This window comes from Mytilus californianus, unplaced genomic scaffold (assembly GCF_021869535.1).
Source record: "Mytilus californianus isolate M0D057914Y unplaced genomic scaffold, xbMytCali1.0.p SCAF_11, whole genome shotgun sequence".
Taxonomy (NCBI): Eukaryota; Metazoa; Mollusca; class Bivalvia; order Mytilida; family Mytilidae; genus Mytilus; species Mytilus californianus.
In genome coordinates this window covers 4,587,686-4,605,531 of record NW_026262593.1, presented here as the reverse complement: position 1 = coordinate 4,605,531, position 17,846 = coordinate 4,587,686, and the positions used below count along the sequence as shown (strand labels likewise).

The following is a 17,846-nucleotide window of genomic DNA, read 5'->3' as shown; positions in this document are numbered from 1 at the left end:
GTTGGTTAATTAACCTAATATTTTAAGAGTTGAAAAATTAATTAAGGATCAATCCTGCAAACAAACAAAGTGTAAATTAAAACTATTAAAATTTGCAAGTGCTGCCTAATCATACCAATCATGGGTCTTTATAAAATTTCTACGACTTGATGCAATTTATTTATGTTACTGTATATGAAAAAAAATCATCTCAAAATGTTATGTACCTTAAAAATAATTAGAACTTCTACAAATTTAAATATATGATACGAAATGGTAAACATGTATATAGTCCCTGAGGTTCGAAATGGTAGATGAATTTGGTCCATAGGGTACGAAATAGTATTTATCGTGGGTACGAATTGGTAAAAGTTAGGTACGAAATGACAGAGGTAAGAAATGGCAGAGGTACGAAATGACTTGCTACCCTTCTAAAGGAGCGAGAACTTTTTTAAAAGTCTCTTGACATCCATCATGCATTAATTGGAATGAGATTCGAGATTCGGTCAAAACTATCACGCCAGTGAATAGGAAATTATTAAGTTTTCAAATCAGATTTCGCTGTTTTACTATCTAACATGTTTTTGTCAGTTGAACCACATACACATCGTATCGCTTAACGAATGTATGTGGCGACGGTAAAACTTTGCAAGTTTTGACAAACAAAAATGCAATCAGTCATTGTGTATTGCAAATTGTTACTGCAAATCGCAAGCTATTTACAAAAAAGGATAGAATACCTCTTCATGCTTCTTACATTTTCTTAACATGTAGGAAAACAACACTGTCTTGCAATGAGAAAAGATTTTAATTACAAATGGACTGATGACTATTGTGCTGAAAACCATGGATACATTTGTGAATCATCGTAAGTTTCTAGCAACTACATTGTACCTAGGAACCTCGTCATGGTGTAAAGTTTACAATAACTTGATAGAATCCCTCTTTAGTATATGTTCAATTAATATTGATGAATACAGCGTACTGTGTGTCATCGTTTATTTAATAAGATTAGATGATGGTTGATAAAAGTGCAGATGTTATACGTGGTATAAGTAAACAAATATGATACTTTATATAAATGTTCCGGAAGAGTAATCAGATTTTGCTTCCCATGTGGCATCTGTGGTGTTGCTCGTGTTATTAGTTAGATCCTGCTTCCCATGTGGCATCTGTGGCGGTGCTCGTGTTAGTAATCAGATTCTGCTTCCCATGTGGCATCTGTGGTGTTGCTCGTGTTTGTAAAATCTCGGTTTTAAGTTTCATTTGGTGATATGACATATTAGAATTACGTATTCAATCTTCTAGACATATTGAGTTTTTTGGAAAAGATTCATTGACTGCTACATGTGCATATAGACAAGCGTATTCGTTTTTCTGAGCAAGGTCGGAGTAAATTGTGCATTTATTACGGTTTAACAACGCTCACCACACATATTGCGATAAAATAATATGTTTTATCGAACTAGCATTATCCAAAGATTTATCACATAATATAATGAATATAAAAAAGTTGTTAAAGCAATATATTCAGAAAACGATAGTGAAAGCAAAATTTTAAACAAACAATGACTGTTTGGCGTACATTCTGGAGAAACCGTTGACATATTTTCATTGAATTATCACATTTTTGTAATATTATCAAATATAATGCATAAGGTAGACGACAAAATTAGCATACTACAGTCGTGCTTTTCACTGAAAATTAGCATACTACAGTCGTGCTTTTCGCTGAAAATTAGCATACTACAGTCGTGCTTTTCACTGAAAATTACCATACTACAGTCGTGCTTTTCACTGAAAATTACCATACTACAGTCGTGCTTTTCAGTGATAATTACCATACTACAGTCGTGCTTTTCACTGAAATTACACGATATATATTATAACACGTTCCTTTTCAACCAGGTGATTGTTTTTAAATTATTTGATTTATTATAATTGTCTTATGTTATATTTGTCAATTCATCTTTATTTTAGCAGTGAATCCGGTGAGACTGTTATTGGATAGTTAACAAGTATCTAAACAGTTCAAATAAAGAACGAATCAGTTTTAAACGGACTGTGTTGTTTTATTTTCAAAACATGTACATAGTAGTGTATGATTGTATTAGAAGGAGGCTTGCAGACACAATTTAACTTGATAATCCAGTTATATAGTCTGTGAACAGTGATCATTTCCATTACTCAATTTATAGTGTATTGGAGGATACTAAGTGTTGACTGTTTAAAGGTCACCAACTGCTATCTCATTTTTCCCTGTAACCTTTTTGTTGTTTGATTTTATGGAAAACTGGTTTTTACTCTTCATTATATGTGGCTGTATCAAGTCAGAAGATCTTTATAAGGTGTTGCCCCTTCTGTCCTTTCTTTTACGTCTATTTGTTATCGGTGTTATGGTGGGTGTGGCTGTTGTAATTCCTAATAATTTTGGTAATTGCACACCTTCTACCTGTACAAGTCAACTATACCATTTGAGTCATAACACGCAATGATACGATCAATAAATATGACATATCCGCTGAATGTATAATCAATATCATAATTATTTGTCGCAATGAAGTTTCATCAACTTCAATATATAATTTCATAGAGTAATCATTCTGGGACAAACAATTCAATCGGCCTAGAACAACGTCTTTCGAGTACGTATGTATGTTCACCTACTGTTGACCTCAACATTTCGGTTGTACGTTCCGATTGATTGAATGTTATTGGCCTATCGTCATTGAGATTATAAGTATTATTGATGTGATTTCGAAGCACGCGAGTTAATTAAGATAGAACGATATTGTTCAACCATGTTCAATATAGCTTTCTTATGATTTTATAAAATTACTTTCTATACCATCGGAAGGGGAAAGGGGGGCGAAAAGTACGAAAAAAGTTTAATTAGAATCCTTGCTGCTTCCTTTTATATTTTTTCTCATTTATTTCATAAAATTTTTCTCTTTGTTTTCTTTTTTCTTTTTGCCTGACTTTTAGACAATCACAAACAGTGAATTATTTAAATTTTATTTCTAAACTTAATTATACACATATAAATCACGTGTTTTAAAGTTCATCACAACATTGAACGATATATTGAAAGGTAACATGACTAAACATATAGTACTTCAGAATTTTCCTTAGCAGGAATTTTCTTCGTCAAAGTTTATCATTGATATTGTCATATTTATAAATTAACTGTTTACAAAACTTTTGAATTTTTGAAATACTAAGGCTTTTCTACCTCAGGAATAGATTACCTTAGCTGTATTTGGCAAAACTTTTAAGAATTTTGGTCCTCAATGCTCTTCAACTTCGTACTTTATTTGGCCTTTTTAACTTTTTGGGATTCGAGCGTCACTGATGAGTCTTTTGTAGACGAAACGCGCGTCTGGCGTAAATACAAAATTTAATCCTGGTATCTATGATGAGTTTATTTAAAAATACGATGAAGAAAATACTACAAAAATCCATAGCAACAGACGCAAGTGAATAACAATAAGATGAGTACAAATTATACAAAATAACATAAACAAGATAAAAACGAGTGAGTAGCAATTACAGACTTAGTTTTAAAGAAATATAACATATGAAAATCAAAATGCCGTTATACAGCATGCATGACCTAAAAAACAACTCACACATCTGTGTATAACGCAGTGAGTAATACATATATAAAAATAAGAAGATGTGGTATGATTGCCAATAAGACACCACCAGAGACCGATTGACATAGAAATTAACAACAGTTACTTTAGGTCACCGTACAGCCTTCAACAATAGGCAAACCCCATACCGCATAGTAAGCTTTAAAAGGCCCCGAAATAACAAATGTAAAGCAATTCAAACGAGAAAACTAATGCCCAGATTTAAGTACAAAACAATAAACGAAAAACCAATATAATATACAGCAACAAACGACAGCCACTGAATTTCAGGCTCCTGACTTGGGACAGGCACATGCATAATGTGGCGGGGTTAAACTTACAGACTATAAAAATCAGTTGAAAAGGGCTAATCTAATCAGATCGATACAAAGCACATAAAAAACCGTAGCAAAAACGCAAAAGACACAATGTCTGAATGTAATATGTCTGATTCAAAATATAATCCATCACTACCTTCTTTATTGAAATAAATCTTTAACGAATCCAAGAATCATGAATGTCGAATGTAGCATATGTCACTTCCAGTGCACACAAGATTACTGCCAGTCATATCAAACTTATACAGACGACATGTTTTAACACTATTATCAAATGTATATGAATTACACAACGAGTCCTTATTACATTTTTCTGCACAGTTTAAATTTGACCTTGCTTGTGGTTGATGCAGCTGTGAATAGTTTGATAAATCTTGAGTTGTTTTCTTGTAGCCACGATCTGTATTTTGACCGCCAACAATTTCTGTGTTAAGAAAATACCATGAAATATCTGAGAATAAATATACAATGATACTTCCTGACCACCCCCTCCAGGAGTTTAGCGAGGTTCTTATTTCTCAATCTTTCTTTTCTGTGTCGTGTTTTGTGGACTTTATGGTTTTTCATTGTCTCTTGATATCTCTCTCGTTTTGCAACAATAAACTATTAATGGGAACACTCTATTCCTAAATTAGGAGACATTGCATATCAAACATAATCATTACACATCCTTTAACTTTAATTCTAAAACATTAATTGACATTACGTGTCCGCCGATATAATTTTTTTTTTAAGGAGGGGAGGGGATGTAAAAACCAAGAGGTTTGCCAATGGTAGTTAAGCAATCAACCATATCGATACAATTGTGTTATAAAAAGTCCGAAATATTAAAAAATTCAAACATTTGAATAGTTGATTAATGTTTCGCATGCTCTATGTTTTGTGATAATGGCATGCACTTTTTGACTGATTTTTATAGATTGTTCTTATGTTGTATTATGACAGCATTATCCCAGGTTAGTGAAAGACTTCATTTTTGTAATAAGTTTTTGATTCTCAAATATTTGGCCTCGGGCATCACTGAAGAGACATTTATTGTTGAAATGCGCATCTGGTAATTAAGAATTTTGCAAACAAATCAACGAAATATGGTATATTTCAGTTTTATTGTATGATATCACTTATTTATTTATTGTGTGTCTTGCTTGTAAATGTATAAGTATATATGTAATTGTTAATGTATAATTGTTATCCTCTTGTAGCACCATACGTGTGCCTAAGTTGTAAATAAATTGTATTGTATTGTATTGTATTGGTACAGTAAAATTGGTCCGTACATGTTGTTATAGTATGCTACGGTAGCTTGGTCCCTGGCTTATACAAAGAGTCAACAGGAGTTTACTTATGTACAAAGGACATTATAAAGGTGATGTGATTGGAGGTTTTTTTCGGTGTTGGACTTGTGTTGTGTAACACCTTTGTCCAAGCTAAGGGGGAGGGTTGAGCGCTCACAAACATGTTAAACCCCGCCACATTCTTTATATGACTATGCCAAGTCAGGAGCCTGTTGTTCAGTGGTTGTCGTTGGTTCATGTCCGTCATGTTTTCCGTCAATTGTTATGTCATAAGTTAGGCCGTTATTTCTTCTCATTTGAATTGTTTCATATTCTTCATATTTTTTCATGTCAGAGTCTTTTATTGCCGACTATACGGTATGGGTTTTTCTCATTATTGAAGGCCGTTTGGTTGCTTATAATTGCTTACATCCGTTTCATTTGCACTTTGGTGAATAGTTGTCTCATTGGCAATTATACCACATCTCCTTGTATTTATACAATTTGTTTTCCGCGAACGGAAAAGATTCGTGACCTGGTGACTTACGTATGCAAACCGGATTAATTCCTTCCCAAGACAGACTAGTACTACACATATGTTCTAGATCACCAGATATATCAACAAATCCAGGTATACAACTGAAGATTACTTTGTCTCCGGGACTTCTTCCCTGTTCTTCTGTAACAGTGTTTGTAATTATTGGTGGTGTCGGACACAAGGGAGCTGTAAAATCAGTTAAGACAGTACAGTTTATAGCAAATATAAAAAAGACGTTTTCTCATTAATAACATTTGTATCTTTGAAAATTAATTGCCGAAAAACATATACCCATATGCGTTTGTTCCATTACTGTCTTATCAACTGGTGTTATAGTTGACGATAGATAATAACGTGGAAATGTACCACTACAGTCTCTATACTCTTTATATTGGTGTCGTAGATTTTCTCACACTTGTACTGAACATTGGCGTTTTTTTTCTTCCAACGGTGGCTTATATAGAACTCTTTATATAATTATTTTACGCAAAACAATTATTGAATAAGTTGCTTCCTATAACTATTGCATTTATTCAAGCGTGAAAGTTAATAAAATTGTACTTTTTGTACATTTATTGCCTTGAATATGTTTAACAAATGCTCTTAGGAGCCTGGATTGCTTCATGTTCTCTTACATAAAGTGGATACAATGCAAGAATATGTCCGAAAGAGTACGGGTAAAATCATTCTTCAAATGCAATTACTACAATAAGAGTCAATTAAACTTTTCCGTCATGTTGTTTTATTTGTAGATTTATTTTTTGATATGTCTCTAGTATTTATTTTTGTTGTTTAATGCTTTCTTCCTATAGATTCTGCAATGAAACACAATATTTGATTAAAATTGTCATTCAATGGCAATGATGGCTTACAATGTATTTGTAGATTTTGTCGTGTTGATCATTTATGTTGTTTTACATGTTCTCTTTATCTATTACAGTTTTCAAGATAATAGCTAAAATCACCAAATCAAAATTATAAGTGATCCGTCATTTGAGGCAATTACTCATGGAAGGATTTTCTGACAGTTTTGGTCAAAACTAACAGTATATAGATTTAGGCATATTGTGCTCATTACTGTCCCTGTCATTTTGTTTTCTTTCTACAAAGGTTAGCATAATAGACACTACTTGTGGTTTCCACTGTTTCCTTTTCTTTTGTGACAACAGCCATGTTGGTTGTCAGCGGGATCATCAGAAATTTTTATTTTAATACCTAAAGGAAAACTGTGGTTAAGTATGGTTCTAATTTGCCCTGTAGTTTCAGAGAAGAAGTTTTTTTTAAAGTTTCAGTTTACGGACGACGTCGCAAAGTAACGGGTTAGGTAAGCTAAAAGTATTTCTTTACCACTGCAAGATGGTACTATCAAATCCCATGTCCCCATATTGGTACATGTTCCTACTAAATTCCCAGCAGAATGTACGAATCCATCGTCACACACATATGTAACTGTATGATCAACGTTGTATCCTAAGACAGTATAACTTCCATTAGGAACTATTGGAGGTTCAGGACATGTTATAACTGCAATAGTTTGATAAATAATAAAATATTGTTACGTTCATTCCTTTAATTTGTTTAACAGTATGCGGATGGAAATATTCTAATTTGAAAAACTTCTATTTCATTCTTTTAACATTTTGGAAAGTTGAATTTAAGTATCATACTCAAAATTACTCTTGTTGTATCAGTTACGCGGCGTTTGAAAAGATCCCTAAGATTTGTTATTTGATGATTGTTGTACTTTTCTACTCTTTCCGACTGCAATGTTGAACAACTTTTATGTACGTAATCGATTGATTGTTTGCTAAAAACATGTGTTAATCCATAAGTCGACAATATTAATTCGTTCAAATGGCAATGACAAATTGTGAGCTCTGTCAATAGTATTTCGGTACGATGTAATGGTATGTAGTTTGTTGAATGTCAACATGCATGCCGTCGTTTCATCATGATGTTTGATTGCTATTACACTTGCGTAAATCAATGCGTGCATTATTCACATGTAATCAGATAAATTCTTTGTATTTTCACATTATAGTTAAAACAATATATGAGTCCACATAACTCGGATGTTGGCAACTATGGGTCACCACACGGTCTTTTTAACAATGAGCACGTATAGTCAGGTATAAAAAGACATGACAAAATGTGAAAAACTTTAAACGAGAAAACCAACGGCTTGAATTGATTCATGACAAAACAATGAACGAAAAACAAAATGACAGGCAACAACCGACGACAACCATTATATTACAGGCGTCTGACCATGGACAGGCACATATATGTGGGTGGTTAAAACATGTTTGCGATTGTTCTTCTCTCCCCGACACCTGAGTATTATATAAACAAAATGTTAAAATCATTTGGAATTGGATGACCTCAACTGATTGGCATAAACACCAAAACATCAAGCATTAAAACAAAATGATATAACTACTTTGTCAAAACAAAAAAAGGCACTTGCCAACTTGATAAGAAACCCTTAAGAAATAATTCCTAACAATTCTTTGACGTCATACATAGTATTCTACCTATAGTTGTATTTGTACTTTCGTTCTACAAGTATTGTAGTAGAACACGAAAATACGAGATTCTATTTATGAGCGTACAGGACGATGCTTACTTCAGAGATAGTCATTCGCATTGCAATGTGTATCATACCTTACCAACATACCCCACAAATTCAGTTGTATTTGTATTGAAATTTTAGAGAGCAGATGAAAAACAACAAAATAATTTGTAAAAATTACAAATATAATTATATTTTCTTAATTTCATTGTTTAGAGGAATTTGTTAGAACTATGTAGTATATCTTTTCGAGTGTCAGCAAGAAATCTAGATCTAATAAAATTATCAACGTGTAATAGCTGTTGACAAGCAGAAAGAAATAAAGATAGAAAGAAATATACAGGGAAAAAAGGAAAAAAAGGAAACTAAAAGGAAATTGCATTTGCCAAATTTGAAAACAAAATATGAAAGAGAGGCGAAAGATACCAAAGAGACGTTCAAACTCATAAGTCAAAAATAAACGCCATGGCAAAAAAGAAAAAGACCGAAAGACAAACAAAAGTATACGAAACATAACATAGAACTAAAACTGTCTTTATGAAATTATATTAATCACTCGATCTTCTAATGATTTTTAAAATGCACAATTTGAGCTTACTTGTACAAACTGGTAAAGCCCCACTCCATACACCACTCAAATCGCATGTGCGAACAAGATCGCCAGATGTGACGACATATCCTTGATCACATACATATGTGACATTGTCACCAGGCAATAACCCAGTGTATGAATTTGTACAGTATGCTATTAATTTTGGTATTGGACATGATGGAGCTAAAATATAGTCATTACAAGTCAAAAACGCGCTATAAAAATAAAATTACATCTAAAATAAGACGATACATATATGATCGACAGGAAAGAAAAGATATTTTGCAGAAATTAAATATTGATATCATACTACAGTTTCATTGGTCATACGACGATAGAATATTTTAATAAACTGGCATCGCATATGACGGAAAAGGTATATTTTGTTGTCAACATCCAACTTTCTATGTTATTGTGGAGGTACATTTTAGACATATTCAAAATTGAATATAAGAAGTCGACTGATAATTTCAGTCACGTTGACTTGTTTGTAGATTTTGTCTTAAAAATCATTTTTGCTATTTACAGTTCTCTATTAACTATAGTTTTCACAACAAAAACCCTAAAAATGGGTAAAAATCGTCATGCAAGGACAGTTACTCCTTTAAAAAGTCGATTAATGGTTTTGTATTTTTCACATATTTTTAGCTATCACTAGTATTTTAGATGATATTTTTGGCTATTTTCAGGGTCATTTTTTCTATTTACTATATTTTCTGCGTAAAAACGTAAAACTTGATAAATCAAGGCGACAGTAGTAGACCAATATTGAAACCTCGTCGTAAATCAACTAGGAAGAGACAAATCAAAGTAACAAACAAAATTTGAGGGAATCGCATTAGCTCCGAAAGGAGAGAGACCTGGTGCATCGACAGGGTAAACGCCTACAACCACAAACGCATCACCCGCCATGCAAAATCACACTTAGGATTCTGGACAATAAAAAGGGTGAATCACTCCGTGCTTCCGTCATAGACCAAAGACATATATCTGAATATTTAACATTGTTTTAGCAGACTTCACAAAACAGTTATTGGAAACAAGTCATTTCTCTCTGTTATTGTGTCAACAAGAACATGACACAGCGCATAGAAAAAGCATTTTGTTGTAACACGCATCACGTATACCGCCCAACACATTAATTGCAGGAGAGGATTGCATCTTCGCTAGCCAAGGGTTACGATCCAGTCCCCTCCTCGCCACCCTTGGCGGATTATGATAGCTTTTTGGATCCACGAGGTAATTATTTCCATTGGTCGCAGTTGTAACTGGCTGCATCCAATCAAAAAGTGCCTTTAAGATGTTCACGTGTAAATGTAGAAAAAAAAACAATTGCCACGTCCTGATTGTGCAAAAAGTCTTTACCCCAAAAACATAGGACGATATTTAGTGATAATTTTAAAGTTTTTAATCAACTAATTGAAGTCCAGGGGTAAGTTTCTCGTGCAAATATTGGAATGTCAACGTATGTTTTCGGTTCCTGCTTCACGAAATTTGTAAACACTATACACAACCCGTTTTATACCTCCACACTGAAGAGACTTCAAGTCCTGACATTGGTCAAGAATGATGTAGTCGGAACGGGCGTGACGTTTATTTATCGGTAGATGGCGCAGTATTGTAATCATAAATGTTGACTTAATCTGCCAAGGGTGGAGAGGAGGGACTGGATCGTAACCCTTGGCTAGCGAAGATAGAGAGGATGTAATAAGGACGATACAATTACTTTTTTCGTTTGTAAGTTGGAACGGACAAAACGAAATGATACCAATACAGGTTGGACAAGGAATCAAATACAATTGAACTATCTTCCATTACAAAAATGAAGAAATTTTTTAGTGTTTTAATTGCTTTTAGTTTGCATTTTCCATCTATTTTGTATCCTATATTTACAATAAATAAATACAACAATTATATTTGACCTTATATTTAAAACAAGAATGTGCCCATAGTACATGGATGCCCTATTTTCTATTTCCAGTGGACCGTGACATTGGGGTCAAAACTCTAATTTGGCATTACAATTAGAAAGATCATATCATAGGAAACATATGTACTAAGTTTCAAGTTGATTGGATTTCAACTTCATCAAAAACTACCTTGACCAAAAACTTTAACCTGAAGCAGGACAGACGGACGGACGGACGGACGAACGAACGAACGAGCGGACACACAGACTGAAAAACACAATGCTTCTCTACTATCGTAGGTGGGGCATAATAGAATCAGGTCTTTTTTATGCTGAAATGGTTAAATGTGAAGCGCATTCAAATCAGATTGAAAAGTTAAGAGACAGAGATGCTGCATTCGTTTTGAAATGCTAAAGAAAGTTCAAAGTGTCAAGAATTTTCAATGAAATAATAGAGAAATAAGTATCATGCATATATAGGTTTTGTGTGGCTGTAACACACAGATTCATTTATCCAAACGACGTATTCTAAATGTACCTTGTGTTGTTGCTTCGACTGTTGTTTGATCTGAAAAAATGATTTGTTTACTCATTAGATCTCATTAAGTGGAATTATCTTATAAATTATATCACACTAATGATTAAATTTAAGTTATTCTACAGCAGCATTTTGTACCTTTCGTGTGCAGTTTTCAGTTGCCATATATGTGCCGGAATGCTGACTCAAACATTTGAGCATCCATTGTAGGCATAAATTTTCTTGTTAGAAACAACTTTGAAAACAACATGTTATCACGTCACGTTTTCGGCGGAATAAGTTACTGATATTCTTCAAAAGTGAATGAACTGTCAACGTGTAAACGAACAGCGGATTTTAATCTTTACCTTGAAAAAGAAATATATATTTTTATACCATATTTCTACTTACAAGAGCAACATGAAGGGTTTTACATGTGGAGCAGGATCTTCCAAACTTTCTAGAACACCTAAGATCACCTCGATTTTTTTATGGAGTTCATGTTGCTCAGTTTTTAATCTTTTGTGTTGTGTTTGGAAGACTCTGTCTGTCTTTTGGTCTTTTGTGTTGTGTATGGAAGACTCTGTCTGTCTTTTGGTTTTATTTGTTGTGTTTTTTGCTACTGAGTTATCAGTTGGGATTCAACTTATGAGTTTGAATATCACTTTGGTACCTCCCGCCTCTCTTCTATATCACACACCACGTATACCGTCCGAAACTCTTCTATATCACACACCACGTATACCGTCCGCCTCTCTTCTATATCACACACCACGTATACCGTCCGACACTCTTCTATATCACACACCACGTATACTGTCCGCCTCTCTTCTATATCACACACCACGTATACCTCCCGCCTCTCTTATATATCACACACCACGTATACCGTCCGACACTCTTCTATATCTCACACCACGTATACCGTCCGCCTCTCTTCTATATCACATACCACGTATACCTCCCGCCTCTCTTATATATCACACACCACGTATACCGTCCGACACTCTTCTATATCACACACCACGTATATCGTCCACCTCTCTTCTATATCACACACCAAGTATACCGTCCGCCTCTCTTCTATATCACACACCACGTATACCGTCCGACACTCTTCTATATCACACATCACGTATACTGTCCGCCTCTCTTCTATATCACACACCACGTATACCGTCCGACACTCTTCTATATCACACACCACGTATATCTCCCGCCTCTCTTATATATCACACACCACGTATACCGTCCGACACTCTTCTATATCACACACCACGTATACCTCCCGCCTCTCTTATATATCACACACCACGTATACCGTCCGACACTCTTCTATATCACACACCACGTATATCGTCCGCCTCTCTTCTATATCACACACCACGTATACCGTCCGCCTCTCTTCTAAATCACACACCACGTATACCGTCCGACACTCTTCTATATCACACATCACGTATACTGTCCGCCTCTCTTCTATATCACACACCACGTATACCGTCCGACACTCTTCTATATCACACACCACGTATACCTCCCGCCTCTCTTATATATCACACACCACGTATACCGTCCGACACTCTTCTATATCACACACCACGTATACCTCCCGCCTCTCTTATATATCACACACCAAGTATACCGTCCGACACTCTTCTATATCACACACCACGTATACCGTCCGCCTCTCTTCTATATCACACACCACGTATACCGTCCGCCTCTCTTCTATATCACACACCACGTATACCGTCCGGCACTCTTCTATATCACACACTACGTATACCGTCCGCCTCTCTTCTATATCACACATCACGTATACCGTCCGCCTCTCTTCTTTATCACACACCACGTATACCGTCCGCCTCTCTTCTATATCACAAACCACGTATACCGTCCGACACTCTTCTATATCACACACCACGTATACCGTCCGACTCTCTTCTATATCACACACCACGTATACCGTCCGACTCTCTTCTATATCACACATCACGTATACCGTCAGACTCTCTTCTATATCACACACCACGTATACCGTCCGCCTCTCTTATATATCACACACCACGTATACCGTCCTACACTTAGCATAAGAGGAGAGAATAAGGACTGTACAATAAGTTTTTTTTTCGTTTTTAAGATAGAACGGACAAAACATGATGAAACCAATTTACAGGTTGGACAAGGATTAAATTAAATCGAACTATCTTCCTTTACAAAAGTGAAGACATTTTTCAATGTTGTGGGTGTTTTTTCTCCGTTTTCCATTTATTTGGTATCCTATGTTTCAATAAATGAATGCAATAATTATATATAGACTGATACTTAAAAATAAATTCAGATCATTTGCATGCTGAAATGGTTTAACGAAAATGATCAGAATGAAAAGTTAAAATGAATTAACAGACAGCGATAGTGCATTCGTTTTGAAAAGCTAGAGAGTGTTCTAAGTGTCAAGAATTTAATAATATTTTTTAGGTATAAGTTTCATGCATGTATATGTATTGTGTGGCTGTTACACACGGATTCATTTATCAAAAAGACGTATGTTAAATGTACCTTGTGAAGGGGCTGCGGCTGTTGTTTGGTCTGAAAAAAAATAAACTTATTTACTCTCTAGATCTCAATATGTGAAATGGTCTCATAAAATATGTCAAACTAAATAAATTACTGTAATAAAGTTTCTATTCCACAGCAGCATTGTGTACCTGTAATGTCTGCTGTGTTTTTTTTTTTTGTTTTTTTTTGTTTTTTTTTTTTTTCTCTTTTTTTTATTTTGGGAGGGATCTCTTTTTTCATTAAAATTTTAAACATTTGTCATATTCTTTACAGAGGCATTTAAAATATGAAAGCTTGTTTGTATTTTGGATGGTGTTTGATCATGATAGTGTATTCCAACTGTTTTTCGCTGTTCTAGATCTTAAATTTCATAACCATCTCGAGTTGCACGTGTGTGTCACTGGATTTGACAGAACTATGACATAATCACCATGTCGGGTTCACTCCCTTTTCATTCGGTTAACCTTGATACCAATGAGCAGTTTTCAATTGCCTTATATTTATGGAATTGAACCTCAAACATTTGATCATACATTGTCTCTATGAATTTCCATAGTAACAAACAACTTTCACAACAACACGTTATCACTTCACGTTTCCAGCGGTTTAAGGAACTATTTTTCCACCATTAATGAACTGTCAAAGTGTAAGCAAAACAACAGAGTTTTCATATTTGCCATAAAAACTAACTATATTTCTAAATATTGTAATCAAATAGTCCGTTTCTATGTATGTTGGCGTTTGTTTTTGTTGCAGTTTAGTGTTTCTGTTGTTCCGTTGTTTTCCTCTTATAGTTTATGTGTTTCCCTCGGTTTTAGTTTGTAACCCGGATTTGTTTTCTCTTAATCGATTTATGACTTTTGAACAGCGGTATACTACTGTTGCCTTTATCGAAACCATATTTTACTTACATGAGCAACACGACGGGTGCCATATGTGGAGCAGGATCTACTTACCCTGCCGGAGCACTTGAGATCACCTACAGTTTAGGCGGGATACTTGTTGCTCATTCTTTAGTTTTCTTTGTTGTGTTTTGTGTGCCGTTGTTTGTCTTTCGTTCGTTTTTCGCTGTTTTTCAATTGCGCTGTCAGTTTGTCATCAACTTTTGACTGTGATTAGCCCTTTGTTATTCTTCTGTCTCTCTTATAAGATAGCTTCATCTTAAATGCTTGTCAACAAAATAAATACAATACACTTATAATTGTCAACGGCGTTATATGATTTACGAGACTTCTCTCCCCTAGGCAATCAAATAAGCATCATCTAATGTCGGCAAGATTTGTAACAAAACAACACAAGCTCTCATTGCAACAAAACAACACAGGCTATCATGGCAAAAAAACAACACAATCATAACAATAATACAACACTCATTAACCTTTTGACCGACATAAAAGCTGTCTTCGATCGAATTGTCGTACAAAAGCCTTGATAACTTTTTATATTGAATCTTAAACTTTAGAGTTGAATATGCGTAATAGTATTAGTTAACTGTGTGCTAGTGACCTAATTATACGGGGTCCCTTATGAATATTTTGTAGACGAAGCGCGCGTTTGGCGTACACAATTTCAATCCTCGTATCGATTTTGAATTTATTATCAGTAAATTTCATATGAAGCGAGTCGAGCGAAGCTCGAGCCCAATCTGGAATTGACTGAACCCACTGATGTATTCAAAACCAAATGCCATTAATAAGAATTTGATATCAAAGAACTACTACTAACTGTGTATTTCAAATAAACCACGCCCGCTGACCTAGTACTAAATATACACGTTAAGTACGTGCTCGCTTTTAACCAATGATTAACTTAGAATTGTATAATAAAATATTTTCCCTACTTTCTTCAACATAATATTGTTAAGAGGCTTTGGACTGATGTGATTTTTGTCGGAATGGGAATACTTAGAAGATTGAAAAAAAAATGAAAACAACACGTTATAAATGTCATGCGTCCGAATAAACGTAACTTTATCCATAGCATATTTCATTCTATTAATCAGAAAATTGTTTTCCACAATATCAGTCCTCTTGTTTTGTGGTTTACAGATACACCTAACTTAGTATAATGTTTTAAACATACAAACATATAGGGGCAATTTCCCAAAAACATTTATTTCACACAAGCGCCATTCTCAAAAGGTCAATAAATGTTTAATAAAATTCACATTATTACAGCCCCAAGTGTGTACATTTGTACTCCGAGGTTTAAACAATATACTGGGTTATTTCTAAACAGATCACCAAATTATAAAATGCCTGAAGATAACCCAAGACTTTAACCTCGACATGTTTTGGTATGCTTTGATCAGTTATATCAAAACTGCATGTAACCTGCGGAAGGTTAACATAGTATTGCATATGACAAGTCAAAGTATGATTATAAATTGCTTTCAACGATGTCATAAACAAAGGAAATGAAAATCAAAATTGGAAACGTTAGTTCTTGAATATCGTATAAAGCAAGAAATTATTTGTAAATTATTAGGGAGGTTTACGGGTGTTCAAAGCAACAAAACATTTATGAATTTCTCAAAAGTAGTTATATACAAATAATAAGGTATAAATTTATGAAATGAAAATTACATACCGCATGTGTCTGGTACAACTGGTAGTGCTGTAAATAAAGCAAATGTTCATAACGATAAGTTAATGTATGTATGTATTCATAAATGCACATTTATAATCCGAGTGGTTGATGGCATATTCATGAAACAAATAACTGTAACACAATTGCAAATAATCATAAAATTATATAAAAATAAATTCTTTTCATAAAGTAAGAACTTAATTGAGATACACTATAAATACTAATGCAGATGTGGAGTCCACACTGCTCAGTGTAAACGACTTTTTAATGAGTAGAACAGCAACTCCAGCTGCATAAGTATTAAAGACAAAAAAATATGCAATTGATCAATTTAAGATGATTTTATGAATCCTGGATGGACAGTGTCAGTATTTTTCGAGCAGCTTACATAAAGACTTGTAAAGTTCGTATGGTAAGAAAAAAATATGTTTCATCTTGAACCACACTAAGAATACAAAGATCACAATTTTGTTATCTCTTTGTTTTGTTACTATTTTTTATTTAACCATCAATATTTCTAAGAAATTGTCCCTTAATTGCATTTTACATAATATCTTTCTATTTTCAAAATTATTTGGAAGAATTTCTAAAACAGGATTTATATATTTTGTCCCGAAAATATAACTTCAGGAATAATATCATTCGTATTATTCGTATTATAGATTTGCTCAGTCTATCTTTAAATTACATCGTATAATGATTGTCGGAATTTCCGGATTCGTTACAAATATAAAAGCGCAGCTATTTTTATCTTTTTATATTTTCGTCCGTTGGTTTGTTGTTGCATTGACTTAGACCCTACATCTCATTTTATTCATATCAAATAAAGGGCTACTTTAATACAGAATCACGCACGCAAGAGATATAGTTAGATGTTACTTTGACTTTCGTATGATTAATTCTTTATGATGGTTGCTGGTGAAATGAAAAATAACAACATCATAATTTCGGACTTTTTCATATAGAGTACATTGAATAAAAACGTTCCCGGACTGAATATTAAAAGATATTGCCTAGAAAAGTAGGCAGATGATCTATAAAATAAATTACGGAATAGATGAAAAGGAGAGAACAAAACATCATTAATGAAAGTAAATCACATACATAAACAATCAGCAATTCCACAGAAATCGTAGTAATTATCCCCAGATATGTAACACCAAGGTTTTCCTTTGAGTCCACCAGGATCTCTACAATACGCGCCGGCTAAAGAGACTGACCCATCAGGAAAGCTACCATCTGTATATCCATGATTGAGGGAATCCCATCGCACACATGGTGTTCCATCAGAGGTGCAGACCTGCCGACCCTGGTACCACTGAGACTGTCCATCTGCGCTAT

The 17,846-nt window shown here is 34.2% G+C and overlaps 2 long non-coding RNA genes across 2 annotated transcripts; both read right to left on the bottom strand.

The window, feature by feature from the left end:
• Nucleotides 1-3,153: 3,153 nt before the first annotated feature.
• Nucleotides 3,154-7,276, bottom strand: LOC127719426 (uncharacterized). The gene is made up of 3 exons (XR_007990299.1): nucleotides 7,112-7,276; nucleotides 5,774-5,950; nucleotides 3,154-4,376 (listed from the first exon to the last, which is right to left on the bottom strand). It is a non-coding gene; the product is annotated as an uncharacterized LOC127719426 (long non-coding RNA).
• A 4,096-nt stretch (nucleotides 7,277-11,372) lies between these two features.
• On the bottom strand, nucleotides 11,373-16,532 carry LOC127719428 (uncharacterized). Its single transcript, XR_007990301.1, has 3 exons — nucleotides 16,506-16,532; nucleotides 13,917-13,946; nucleotides 11,373-11,405 (listed from the first exon to the last, which is right to left on the bottom strand). It is a non-coding gene; the product is annotated as an uncharacterized LOC127719428 (long non-coding RNA).
• Between the last annotated feature and the right edge of the window lie 1,314 nt (nucleotides 16,533-17,846).